The sequence below is a fragment of the Babylonia areolata genome, chromosome 26 (genome assembly GCF_041734735.1).
Source record: "Babylonia areolata isolate BAREFJ2019XMU chromosome 26, ASM4173473v1, whole genome shotgun sequence".
Classification (NCBI taxonomy): domain Eukaryota; kingdom Metazoa; phylum Mollusca; class Gastropoda; order Neogastropoda; family Buccinidae; genus Babylonia; species Babylonia areolata.
In genome coordinates, this window is record NC_134901.1 from 31,161,749 (window position 1) to 31,173,773 (window position 12,025).

The 12,025-nt window shown below is 39.5% G+C and overlaps 1 protein-coding gene across 2 annotated transcripts in view; it reads left to right on the forward strand.

Annotated features, from left to right (window-relative positions):
- Positions 1-12,025, forward strand: part of LOC143300608 (E3 ubiquitin-protein ligase TRAF7-like) — a 116,902-nt gene that overhangs the window by 47,463 nt on the left and 57,414 nt on the right. The window lies entirely within an intron of this gene.

Here is a 12,025-nt window from a genome sequence, read left to right on the forward strand (position 1 = left end):
TCTGCAGCTTGATGATGATTCCTTCTTTCCACTGGGCTGGTACCTCCTTCTTCTCCTAGGTCTTGCTGAAGAGGCTGTATAGCATGTTGACAGCTGTTTCCATGTCTGCTTTGATGGCTTCTGCTGGTATCTCGTCCGGTCCTGCAGCCTTCCCATTTCTCAGAGTCATGATGGCCTTCTTGATCTCTGCTTTTGAGGAGGGTTTGTCACAGTTGATGGGCAGTTCTGTCTCTGCGGGTGGGATGTCTGGTGGTGCGTCAGGGGCGGGGCGGTTCAGCAGCTCCCTGAAGTGTTCTGCCCATCGTTTCAGCTGTTCCTTGGTTGTTGTCAGTGGGTTCCCGTTCTTATCCTTCACTGGCTTGTCTGTCTGCTGGAACTTGCTGGTCAGCTTCTTGGTCACCAGGCACAGGTCCTTCAGGTTCCCCTGTGCGGCTGCTGCCTCTGCTTGACTGGCCAGGTCGTCGATGTAGTCCCACTTGTCCTTCTTGATGCTCCTCTTTACATCTCTGTCCGCTGCTGTGTACTCTTCCTGTGCCTTTGCCTTAGTTGCTCTTGTTCGGCTCGTGTTCAGTGAGGTTTTCTTCTCTTTCCTTGTTTCCAGCTTGTGGATGGTGTTGGCAGAGATCCATTCCTTTTGCTGAGTCTTCTTCTTGCCAAGGACCTCTTCACATGTGTCGTGCCAGAGCTTCTTGCTGTGTTCCCACTGTGTCTCGATGTCCATCTCACCGTCTTCTGTCAGCTCTTGTAGTGGCTGGAACCTGTTGGAAAGGCTGATCTGGAATGCTGCTTTTGTGTCCTTGTTTCTGAGCAGTCCAACAATTAACCTTGTCCGTGTGTTGTGTTGTCGTCGTAAGAAGGTGGTGGTCTGATGACACATCGGCTCCTCTCATCACTCGCACATCCTGCCATGATCTCCTGAACTTGCGGCTAATGCAGATGTGGTTGATCTGATTCTCCGTTACATGGTTCGGGGATCTCCATGTGGCCTTGTGGATGCGCTTGTGTGGGAAGATACTTCCTCCTATCACCAGCTAGTTCAGGGCGCACAGGTCTGCATGTGCTCACCATTCTCATTCATCTGTCCCAGTCCGTGTGTCCCCATGGTGTCCTCGTAGCCGGTGTTGTCCCTTCCGATTTTGGCATTGAAATCTCCCATCAGTATGGTTATGTCTTTGGCTCCTCTTCTGTCTATCACTGTCTGTAGTTGTTGGTAGAAGTCATCTTTCTTCTCTTCTTCCACATCATTGGTGGGAGCATAGCACTGGATGATGTTCAGCCTGATGTTATTCTTCTTGGTGGTAAACTTGGCTGTGATGATGTGGGAGTTGACAGGTTCCCAGCCAATGAGTGCCCCCTGTGCCTCCGGTGCCAGCATCAGGGCCACACCCTCCTCTGTGTGTCCTGAATACAGCAGTTGCTCTCCAGATGAAAGTCTCATCTGTCCTGACTGTAGCCACCTTGTCTCACTCAATCCTAGCACTCCGATCTTGTAGTTTTTCATCTCTCTCGCTACTTGGATGGTTCTTCCTGCTTCATACATCGTCCTGATGTTCCATGTGGCTACTCGCGTTGTTGTCCTGGGTGTCAGAAGGGGAGTCAGCGTTGCAGCTTCCTTTCGGCTTTCACTGCACCACATCATAAGTCTCCGGGACGGAGACCCTTCCTTGCCCAGGTGAATGTTTTGGTTCTTTGTCGTCGATGCTTCTGTAACTGGTCTTTTTTACAGGTAGGGTAGTTAACCCTACGCAAACCCCTTTAACCTCCGAGCGAGGTGGTCCTGCCTTAGTTGCCTCTTACGACATGCATGGCAGGGCAGTGGGTCAATTCTATCAGTGCCCAACTCACAGGGCATTTTTTCTTTACTTTGAAGTTAATGTTCAACTTTTTTTTCTTTAAAAAAAAAACAACAACAAAAAACACATAATAAATTCACAGTGAAATGTGATGTTTATAACACAAATGGTTTTCACTTGAATAACTGAATTTAAAACTTTATAGTCTATGTTTCACAAAATGTCCCTTTCTCATTAATGTTTTTTGTGATATGAAATGTCAGCTTTTTTTTCCCCTTGCAATGAAGGTTATATTTTCTCTTCAATATCATCACCATGACAATTTTCCTGTGACAAGTTGCATATTATACAAGCATGGTAATAATTAGCAAGGGTATTTTCACACACACACACACACACAAGAAAAAGAAAAAGAAAAGAAGAAAAAAAACCCATAAGAAATCCACTTATAATGTGACACCCTGATTCCCAACTAGCTGAACCCATTTGACAGTCAAATAACATAGTTCACAGGAGACATCATAGAGCTACAACTGCCCCATTGCTACCAAGTTAACATATGGTGAGTGTTTTCTAATAATAGTAGACCAAATTCTTCTTTTAACTAATTAATTATGTCAAGTTATCATGAAACAATAGTGCAAATACATATCATTTGTTGGGCACTGCTTCTTTTTGCTAAATAAAAGTATCCAAAAAGAAAAAGGACATGGAGTCTGGGGTTTTCAGTGAGCAGGTTTTTGTAATAACACCAGTTGGCAGAGAATTCATTTAGTCTAAAATTTATACTTGCTTTGTGCTTTTCTGTTTTGTATCTATAGGTAAGTAGTGTTCTAAATATATTCAAGTCAGGCTGACTGTTATCCCGTTTACACTTATAAATGTAGGATTTAGCTACCAGAATGATAAAATCAAATACCACATCCAAACAAAACCAGGTTTTCAGTTAATCTCAAATTTGATGTTAATTCACAAGTTTCGTTAAACATAGTCTGAACACATTTCCAAAAACACTGTATAACTTGGCATTTCCAAAAGATATGATCAATACTGTCTTTTTCATTATTACAAAAATTACAGTTATTGTCATTCATTATTCTTATTTCTTTAAGGATTACATTTGTTGCTAAAAATCTGTGGGTTATTCTAATCTGAAGCCATTTTAAATTGATATCTTTAATTTGTTTTGTTTTAAGGAAGCATTCTTTCCATTTGATTTCATGTAGTAATTTTTCTTCCCACTTCCTACAATATTTGGGCTCTGGTCCACTATCACACATGATGTTGTAATACAGTTGTGTTCCTTTTTTAACAGAATGTAGTGTTTGCAATGCAGCATTTTTCTCTGCTATGGTATTAACATTTATAGGTATGTTACACTTTCGTATGAAATTTTTAATTGATTTTTTTTATTCCAGTGAAGGTCACAAAATCAATCGTTAAATCATATTTTTGTCTGAATTCTGTAAAAGATAAAAATTGTCCATTCCCTCCAATAAAGTCAGCAACTTTTTAAATACCTTTTCCAATCCAATTTTTGTAAGAAAGAATACTATGACCAACTCTTATTCTTTCGTTAAAGAGAATGGGTTCAGCAAGCATCTGACTAGGATTCTCTATTTCAGTTTTATGATAAAATTTATCATATGCATTAAGAACTTCTGTCCAAAATTTATGTATTGTTTTATGTATTCCTAATATCTTTGGGCCATAATTTTCCATATTATTCTCTAATGCTATATTTTTCCATTTATGATTTGTCTCTTTAATTTTCCTAAGCCATGTTAGTTTTAAAGAGTGCAAGTATGTTTTCAATTCAGGACAATTTAAATATTTTTCCATTTATGATTTGTCTCTTTAATTTTCCTAAGCCATGTTAGTTTTAAAGAGTGCAAGTATGTTTTCAATTCAGGAAAATTTAAACCACCGTTACTTATATTTTTTGCTACCGTTTTTCTATTTATTCTATCCTGTTTTTTGTTCCATATGAAAATATTGCATCTTTTTTTGCAAATCATCTATAAAATCACCAGGGGGATTAGGAAGCAATAACCATAAATAAATCAATTTTGACAGGATAAGTGATTTAAGAATTGCAACTCTGCCAAGTGGTGTTATTTGTCGTCTCGTCCATATCTTAAATAGTAATTTTATTTCTGTTAATTTTTCATTGCAATTCATGTTTTCGCAATCTTTTAGATCATTAGTAAACCAAATGCCAAGTATTTTGAATCTAGGGGGATTCCATTCTATGACAAGGTGTTGCATGTATCTTGTCTTTGACCTCTTTTTGCATCCTAACCACACTACACTTGTTTTTCCAGCATTCATGTGTAATCCAGATTTTGCTCCAAAATTTTTTATTACTGATATACACATTTCAAATGATTTTTTATCGTCTTCTAAAGTAAACTCTGTATCATCTGCATATTGGGATAATTTATGTTCAGTATTATTTATTAGAATGCCTTTAATATCTTCATTTATCTAATCATTATTGCAAGAATTTCTACAGACAGAATAAAAAGATAAGGAGAGATTGGGACACCTTGTCTACATCCTCTTTTGACAGAGAACCATGTGGATGCATGTCCATTAGTAATTACAGTTGACTTAATATTAGCATAAAAGGTTCTAATCCAGTTGTTTATGCTTTCCCCATAACCAAAAGCCTTCAGTACCTTAAACATAAAGTTCCAATCTAACGAGTCGAAAGCCTTTTCAAAATCTATATTCAACAGCAGGCCGGGTAGATTCTTACAATTTAGGTACTCTATCAAATCATAAATCAATCTAATATTGTCTCCTGTATACCTCCCAGGAACAAAACCAGTTTGATCATCATTAATCAAAGTAGGTAATACAGTCTTTATTCGGTTAGCTATGCATGTTTATCCAATCTTATAAACTGTATTTAAGAGGGATATTGGTCTCCAATTTATTATGTCTTCCCTTGCTTTGTCTCCTTTTGGAATACAAATTATAATGCCTTCTTTTTGTGTTGGAGTGAGTTCACCCTTTGATTATGCTGTATTTAGAGCTCTGACAACAAAGGGTCCTATCCTGCCCCAAAACACTTTGAAAAATTCTGCAGAGAATCCATTGTTTCCTGGGCTTTTTGAATTTTTCATTTTTCAGAAAGCCTCACATGCTTCTTCTAAATTTATTTCCCCTACTAATTTGTTGGCTTCTTCGGTGTTTAATTTTGCCATGTTGCTTATAAGGTGATCTATTTCACACTGTTCAGCATCCCTTTCCCTGTAAAGTTGTTCATAAAATCCTTTAACATGATTTGATATATCCCTTGGTTCAGTAATAACCGAATCATCTTTATCAATAAGTTTGGTCATACATTTACTAATATAGTGTCTTTTCTCTAAATTACAAAAGTATTTTGAGAAATGTCAACTTCTTCTTGAATATCTTTAGTTTTAACATTTAACAACTTACATTAACTAACATTGAATTTATTAAACAAATAAATGTTTGAACAAATTAAATCAATGTAAAGAACTTATGCTTCAATTAACAATGCTGAATTGTGTGGTAATGTACTTGTTTTACATTACAGTCTTCACACTTTGAATGTGTTTTTGCTTTTGTCTAGTGGGTTAGAGCATCTTATCTAACCCAAGTTAAGTCTTCATAAAGTCACTGAATTTCTGTGGTATTTTCTTGGTCGTATAGGTCTGTGTTTGGGAGTTGAACTCTGCTCATCATTCGCTTCAAATGTCATTAGTACGACCAGTGGGTTTGTAATGTTTCTGGTGTCATTGGGATTTGCAAAGTGTGGTGTTTGCACACCGGGTGGGCAGGACATTTTCTCCGTTGTCTTGTCTTCTTGGTCTGATGTTGGGGGCGCAATCTCAGTGGGAATAGCTCCAGCCTCCTCTTCTTCTTTGTGATGAAGATTATTTCCTCATGAGGGAGGAGTTACGGCTGTAGACGGCTCCATCTGATGACTGGATGGTGATTTTGCTGCCGTGTTTCTGAACAACTTCGAAGGGTTCAGGGATGAATGGAGTGTGCAATTTTCCAGTCTTCTGGTTCTTCATCAGCACCCTGTTTCAAAGATCGATGTCTGAGGATTTTGCTCCTCTCCTCTGATCAGCATATAGTTTTGAAAGTCCTTTTCTTTCAGCATCATGATCTCAGGTTTCCTGATCAATCATTTCTGTTGTTAGTTGAGGAATTTTCGTTCAAATTTTGCGTCCGAACAGAAGTTCTGCAGGGCTTTTTCCTGTTGTTGGGTGAGGCGATGCTCGATAGGCAGCAATGTAGGTCAGGATCTGGTCTTTCCATTCTTTTCCCTCTGCTTTTGCAATCTTCATTCTTTTGAAGAGAGATCTGTTCTGCCTTTCTATTTCTCCATTGTTCCAGGCCATCTCGGTGTACTTTTGATGTGTTTCACTTCGTTTTCTTTCAGGAACTTGGCAAAGACTTCAGATACAAATTGTGGGCCATTGTCCGAGTGTAGAGTCAGTGGCAGTCCATGCCTGGCAAAAACTGTTTTTAGGACGGATATTGTTTTCTCAGCAGTTACTGACTTCATGACAGCGACTTCGTAGTATCTACTGTAGTAGTCAATGATCATGAGGACTGATTCGCCTGAAGGAAGTGGTCCAAGGAATTTGAGAACGATGTCTTCCCATGGTCCTTGTGGTAGTTTTGTGCTATCCACTGGTTCTGGTGGGTTTGGTCGGCTCACGAGTTGGCAACCGTGGCAAGTTTTGCAGTATTTTTCTGCTTCTTTCTCCATTCCAGGCCACCAAACTTTGGTTCGCAGGTTTTGTTTTGTTCCAACAATCCCAAAATGTCCTTCATGGGCAAGGGCAATGATTCGTGGGTGTAGTTTCTTCGGCACGATGATTCTTGAACCTCTCAGCACTAACTTGCAGATTGTACACAGCTCTGGACTGATAGCTGCTTACAGTTTCAAATTGTTGTCATTCCATTTTCCCGTCTTGAGATTTTCTCAAATCTTTGTCAGTTCTTTGTCTTAACCTGAAGCTCTTTCTATCTCCCTTGTGGTCACTGCATTTGGCGTTGCACTCACTGCAGTGAAATGAATGTGTTTCTCTTTTTCTTCGGCCAGTTTTGACTCAGTTGGTGTCGGCATTATAGTGAGTCAGCGATGTTGGTTTTGCCTGGGATGTAGACGACTTTGAATTTGTAGGCTTGGAAGTTGAAGGACCCATCTTTCTATCCAGGCACTTGGTTTTGAGTGTGGACTGTAGATGACTTATAGAGGCTCATGGTCCATCAGCAGATCAATTTTTCACATGCCCAGACGATGGCAAGGGCTTCTTTCTCTGAGTGTACCGTCTTTCTACATCTGTCAAGCTTCAACTTGCATAGCTGATCACTCTGGGTGTGTTCTCATCAACTTGGCCGGACAAGAATTCCCCACTAGTGATGCATCCATGATGATCTTGGTTTTGGCTTTCGGATCAAAATATCCCAGTTTTGGCGCTAGCTAAGGTTTTCTTTAGTGACTCAAATGCTGTTCACTGTTCTGGTCCAAAGATGAACTTCTGGTCCTTTCGTGTCAATTTTCGTAGCGGGTCGGCCAAAGTTGCAGAGTTTGGGATGAATCATGAACAGTAGTTCACAAGTCCCAACAAGCTTCTAACTTCACTTGCTGTTTCTGGTTCTCTGGCGTTCTGGATTGCTTCTACTTTCTCCTTTGTGGGATGAATCCCGTTTGCTGTCAGTTTGTGTCCCAGGAACGTGATTTTGGACTTTCTGAACTTGCACTTTTCTTTGTTCAGTGTCAGGCCGGCGTCTTGCAGATGATGAAGGGCTTGGTATAATTGTCGATCATGTTCTTCTTTGTTTGGATCGTGGACTTCGATGTTGTCTGTCATGTTTGCTACTCCTGGTATTGCGTGGAGAACTTTCAGGATCTCATGCTGGTAGATCTCACTTGCTGCGCTGATTCCCATGACAAGGCGTTTGTATCTGAACAGACCGCTGTGTGTGACAAAAGTGGTCAGGTCTCTTGACTCTAGTTCTAGTTGATGATAGCCTAGTTTGAGATCTAGTTTTGAGAACATTTTGCTTTCACTCATGCCTTGTAGAATTTTGTCCATTGTCGGGATTGGATGTCGTTCTCTCATGATGGCTTCATTCACTCTTTGCATGTCAACACATAGACGAATGGCTTCGTTTAGTTTGGGGACAATCACGACTGGACTGACCCAGGGCGTTGGCTTTTCGATTGGTTTGATAATGTCTTTCTCTAAAAGCTCTTGGATTTTCTCCTGTAATTTTGTACAGAGTCTGAATGGAGTGTGTCTCACAGGCTGAGCGATGGGTTTGACATTCAGATCAACGGTGAGCTTGACTTGATGATCTTTCAGTTTCCCAAATCTGGTGAAGGGTGGTTGAAAATCGTTGAAAATGTCAGTTTCTTTGTTGTTTGAGGACACGTTCTGAATGTTAATTCTGATTTTGAGAACACCCAGCAACATGGCGGTGTCTGTGCTCAAAAACGCTTCACCTTTCTCTTTGATTACACAGAATTCAGCCATGATGCTGGTCTCACCTGCTTGTATTTCTGCATTGAAGCAACCAATGGTGTGTAGTGGTTTATCAGATGTGTATGGGAACAGCTTCTTGACACATTTTCTTGAAGTACATTTTATCTTCTGTTTCTTGAGTTCTTTCCACAAATTCTCATCGATGATATTCGTGTCACTTCCTGAGTCGACAGTCATAGCAATTGGTATTCCTCCTGTCTTCACAGGAATCTTCTTGTTCTTGATGCTTCAGTTGGTAGCAAACACGTGTTTCTTCTTTATCTTCTGAGTGTTTCGTTTCTTCTTCTTGTCTTGTAGCAATGTTTTGACTGTTGACACTGTTTGTCATGAAGAGGTTCGTTTCGTCTTCTTCACTGTCTGTGCTATCTTCAGCATCCAGTTGATGAACTGTGTTTCCTCTTCTTCTTCCATAGAAGTGGGTTTTCGACTTCTGGAACTTTTCCTTTCCGTTTCTGTCTTTGTTTCTCTCAAAGTTTTTTGACCGGCACATTGCTTGGAAATGATTGGCACCTCCGCATCTTGAGCAAGTATTCCCCTTGGCAGGGCAGCTTGGGTCTCTGCCATAGTGATTTCCGCCACACCAGTAACACTGAGTGAGTCTTTGAGAACTTTCGTGTTTGGCACTCTAACCTTGGACACACTTTCTCCCTCTTCGGTCTTCATTTCCTGGGCTTGATCTTCCACAGCTTCAAAAGTAGCTGTAATTTTGAGGGCATTTGCCAGATCTAAGTTGTCTCTCTTTTCCACAACTTGATTGCGGATCTGGTTTTCTAGATCATCAGCTCCAAAGTCACAACCATCTGCTTGTTCATGTAAGCATGTGATGTATTGTGCTACTGTTTCTTCCGGGAGTTGTTCTAATTTTCTGAATTTGTGACGTAAACATGTTTTGTTCGGTTTGACGTTGTAAAGTTCTTTTAGAGCCTTCACTGCTTTGTCATAGTTTTTTTATGTCTCCTGTGTTTTGTAAAGTTTTGAAAGTGTCTCTTACTTGCTTTCCTGCAGTATACAGTAGAAGTGCACATTGTTGTTGTTTGTTTTCATCCGAATCTTCGTCAATAAATAGTCCGACACTGTCTGCATATGATTCAAACTCTTCCAGCCATGCTGCAAGTCATTCATGTCTATTCTCGTCACCTTTGTAGTGTTCCGTGATTGTTCTGCTTTGATTTGACTCCACTCAGCGTCCCTAAACTCATTCAGCAGCAGTCAGACAACAGTTTTAGAGTCTTGCTCCATTTATTCCCAGAATGCTCCTAACTGTATCCATAGTAACAATCTTGTTACCGAATTCAAGCCAAACATGACATGTGGTTACAAAAGACCACATTTGTGAAATTTCTGTTATATGAAAAAACTCACCCCTCAGTTGTGAAAAACATGGATTTTTTTCAAAATATGATAAATCAGCCAATAATAAAGTGAGCGTTTTGAAACTTTGCCAGATGTTATATTCTTTATATCAACACAAAATTCCACAGCTGTATGTGCTTGCATTCTTCTTCTTCTTTTTTTTTATTTATTTATTTTTTTTAGGTATTTTTCTTATAACATAAACAAACGGACAGTACAGAGAGTATAATCAAGGAAGTTATTGGGCAGTATAGAGTGAGTTAAAATTGTTTTTCATTGACAGCTTTTTAGGTTCGAATTCTTCCCTTTACAGTCTTCTTGAATTTTCCTAGAATTCACCATCATTCCCTCCTAAATCACTGTGTTTTGAAAATAATACAGTAACAGTGTTCAGGCTGGACTGTGTTTTATTGAGCTATACAGGCTTTCATTTGGGTTGAACAAGATTTTAGGCTTGGGCAGGTCTCTGCTGGGACAAATATGAGTCTTTTAATATAATAAGTTGATGAAGGTAAGCCTGTTGTATTGAAGTGTTACATGTTTGCTGTATGTTCAGTTCAGTAATTTATTGTTTTCTTGTTTATACTAACTTTATTATGGCGAGGTCAGGACTGCCAAAAAGCAGTTGAAGTGTGGCAAAGCCCCTGGGAAAGATGGAATTCCTGCATAACTGTACAGGTCACTTGGAACTACAGCCTTCAAACCTTTCAATTCTGACCGTGGTTAAATCCACAGTTTAGGGGGGTAACTGCAATATCAGCAGTCCAACCACTCATTTGAACACGCATATATCTTTGGACATGGTGACTGCCTTGATGTGTGTTTGATGCAATATGTCAGCAAGTTTTGGTTCAGTTTTGATGCATTTTTTTGTGTTCAATAAAGGGAAAAGCTGTTGCACATGTCAGGATAGTAGCCAGCACGTACGGTACAGAAGAGGTGGCTAGAATTTTGTTAGATTTTCTGCACGTTGAGAATAGCAACAACAAAAACGTGATAGAAAATGAATGTAATGTTGTCGTTGATTAACTGAAGTGATTCTGGTTATCCTGATGATGATAGAAAATGAATGTAATGTTGTTGTTGATTAACTGAAGTGATTCTGGTTATCCTGATGATGGTAACATGCAACAAGCTACATCAGCAGGAAGGGGGTGGGACTGTGTTACAGGTGGGTACAGAAAAAAATACACCAATATTTCAGATTGAAACCTTCATTTTGGGGTTTTCATTTACTGTGAAACTCTCAAGCTGAAATATTGTTAACAGTGAGCTTTTGTATTGTAATATTGTGCAAGTGTTTGGATGGGAGGATGTGTGTGTGTGGATGTATGTGTCTGTTCATGTATAGTGTTTATGTTTAAAACAACATGACAGTGGAGGAAACAACATAACTGCACTTGGTTATTGTGTCTTATGCATTTGCAAACATTTTAACACCATTTCCATCCACAAGATAAACAAACTTGAATTCTTTTTTTCTTCTTTTTTGTGTTCTTTCATTCCACTTCAGAATTTTCATTATTGGATTGATTTCCATCTGTCATGGTACTTCACTTTGTTTGAAAGAATTTTTTCTCGTTGAAATGACAGATTAATTTGCTTCATTATTGAATAATGTGTTTCATAACTGGGATGTTTCTTTGTTTTAAGATTGTTGGCTACAGACTCGGTCAGCATAGTTTAGCGTGAAATAGCTAGTGGTTTTCATGTGACTTGTTTCTTTGTTTTAAGATTGTTGGCTACAGACTTGGTCAGCATAGTTTAGCGTGAAATAGCTAGTGGTTTTCATGTGACTTGTTTCTTTGTTTTAAGATTGTTGGCTACAGACTTGGTCAGCATAGTTTAGCATGAAGTAGCTAGTGGTTTTCATGTGACTTGTTTCTTTGTTTTAAAATTGTTGGCTACAGGCTCAGTCACCATAGTTAGGCGTGGATTTTTTTTCTCAAGGCCTGACTAAGCGCGTTGGGTTGTGCTGCTGGTCAGGCATCTGCTTAGCAGATGTGGTGTAGCGTATATGGATTTGTGACACCTCCTTGAGCTGATACTGATTCTCAAGCTGGGGAAAACAGAGGTCCTGGTTCAAGTAGCTCGGAACATAAGCCTGCCCCAGCCAAACATCACTATTGATGGAATCCAGCTAAAGTGCATGGAGAACTTCTTGTACCTTGGCAGCATAATAATATCTGCAGATGGTTCACTGGATATAGAGATCACATCCAGAATGAAAGGCCAGCCAAGACTGACAGTGAGGGTCCTTTCAGCAGAAAAGCATCAGACTGGCCACAGAGATCAAGGTCTACAAAACTGTTGTCATTTCTTCACTGCTCTGCGGAT